We start from the raw sequence: 2,579 nt of genomic DNA on the forward strand, positions 1-2,579 counted from the left end.
AATTTAAAATAAGGAATTTTTTGGCCCTGAAATCAACCGCTGACGGAAGACCTATAGCCACCTTAAGTGCTTGCCTATCACCCGGAGTATACAGCCCAAAGATCCTGAGCATCACTCACAATTTTAACACAGATGATTTTTTTTAAATGCATTGTGTCAACAGGTTTTGGCACAATGTTTGTGTTATTTAGAATATTACGTAATATTGTTCAGGGCGCAAGCAATTTAATGTCCATTGCAATCGAACAATTTTGTCAAGTTTAACCTTCAAAATCGGTCAAATAATTTCAGAACTACAACTAAATGCGCGCGCTCGATTTATTACGGAACTATTACATATCAATTGTAGAGAGGATGAAAGACCATTGTGGTGTTAATGCAGATCTATATTTACCAGCGATATCTATAGATGGCCTTATAATTTACCAATAAGGTAAATTAGTATTAGTATTCTAAATAATCAACCACAGCCAACCACAAAATCTCATTGTTGAGGAAGACAAAACGAGGTGCAAAATCTAACAGCGGATTTTATCGACGGTGACGCGTCGCAACCGGGACATTATCTCTGTCGGACCAACAATAAATCATTTTTCCAATTGTAACGTCAGACATTGCCAGTAAATAATAATATATCTACATATTATACGCATGCATAGTATAAGTTATAAACAAGGCCCGAAATCCGCTTCTTAACGCGAATATCTGCCGCGGTAAGCCGTAGAGACGAGAGCAATGGCAATACACAAACACGCAGTTTCTTTCTCTCTCTCTCACACACACACACACACGTCTCATACCGCAAGAGAGATTGATGGGATTCATTAATCGAGCTGTCTTTACCTCCCATTTAACCCTCACCTTATTCTCCTGACCTAGAGGTGGTCGTAGGGGAGACATGAGAGATGGATTTTACCGTAAGTGCCCAACATCCAGATCTGGCCTCAGCTTTCCTTATTAGTGATGGGCTGTCCATTCCTTTACATTATCCATCCAGCGTTTTTTTTTTCTTTTTACCGTGCTCTTCCATTTAAAAGAAACATTTATCCAGTTGACTGCCGTACTCTGGAAAAATACCTCACGAGGTCCCAGGTTTGAGTTTTTGCCATGATGAGGGTAATTTAATTTCGATATTTGAAGGACGAGTTTTCTGGCCATACTCTAAAAAATGTTTTTTTCCAGCGTACGCCAGTATTGTAGTCAGTGGCATGTTGTTTTTAATGATTCTACGGCGCTTGCAACTCAATTAAGTCATTTCAGCACCAATGAAAAGGAAGAAATAATGGGATAGTCAAAAAAGTTATAGATTTACAATTGAAAGCACATGAGACAAAGTAAGACAGAAGGGTTCGAATAGGGAACAGATGTAGATTCAAAGAGCACACCATGAGTGTAAAGTTTGAGATCACCTAAGTCTCATCAAGACACAAACACAGGTCCCTTCTAAGAAGAATACACTCAAATGTTTACAAACCAATGCATATATAAAACCAACAAAAATGTAACAAAGAGATGATTTACAAGGAAGAATATGATCATCTCCCAAAATTATAACCATACAATGTATGTATATGAATATGATACATTTGGCTCTTTCCCTCCCAGTCTAGGACTCAGGCCAGGGCCTAGGACAAAACTAAGTCATCCCATCCCAAGACAAAGACAGAAAGCAACTTGGAAAAACAGATATAGGGGGATAGAAGACACAGCGTGACCTCCTGCCCACCATGGGAGGTCAAAGACCTCACCCAAGTTAGCGGCATGGGCAGGAATTTTGCACGGTGAGACTAACCAAGATTTTGGAATTTGACATTTAAAAACGTCAAACTGAAAGTCATGCACATCAAGCAAGACCATCGGTATCATTGTGTTGTCTGGTGACGTTATGGGGCGAAGCCTTCCTTAACTTATAGCATGACACTAGGACTTGTATTTTGACGCCATTTTAAGGTGAGTGCACCGCCTAATGAGTTGTATGTAGTGCTAATGGAAACAAATAATCCCATTGGTTGAACTTTTGAGTACAACTCACGATTCGCTTCTTTGGGAGGTTGTCGCCTTTTAATTCGACGTAATTTCTTGGTTAGTGCCAGGCTATGAGTTTACGAAGATTGAAGGTTGAGGATGGACTGACAACAAATCTCAAAGCCTCTCTCAGTCAAGCCCCCAGCAATTGAAAGTTGACTGACTGCTAACGCTACATAATTCATGAAAATAACACCACAAAGGAGATGACTCTGTTTGTGACCCTCAGATTTGATGAGATATTATAATACTAATACAGTTAACTCATTGCCCGATAACCAAGTGGAAAAGACATATTTTTAAGGGTAATGTGTGTTGTCTTGAAAAGTTGTTCTAATTATGCAGGTCATCTATAAAATTGGATAATTGAATGACGCTTAATAGAAATTAATTCTTTATTGTTTCAATTGAGCGGCATTCTACTGTATTAAGTTTTAAAAGAGAGAATTCATTTCCATCAGTTTTTCTGGGTAAAATAATAATAATAATAAAAAATATAACCGAAACTCTATTTATGACTATTTATAAAAACAGTAATCATAAATATTTAAATA

Source organism: Berghia stephanieae, chromosome 3 (genome assembly GCF_034508935.2).
Source record: "Berghia stephanieae isolate SIO BIC M18660-M18661 chromosome 3, UCSD_Bste_1.3, whole genome shotgun sequence".
Lineage (NCBI taxonomy): Eukaryota > Metazoa > Mollusca > Gastropoda > Nudibranchia > Aeolidiidae > Berghia > Berghia stephanieae.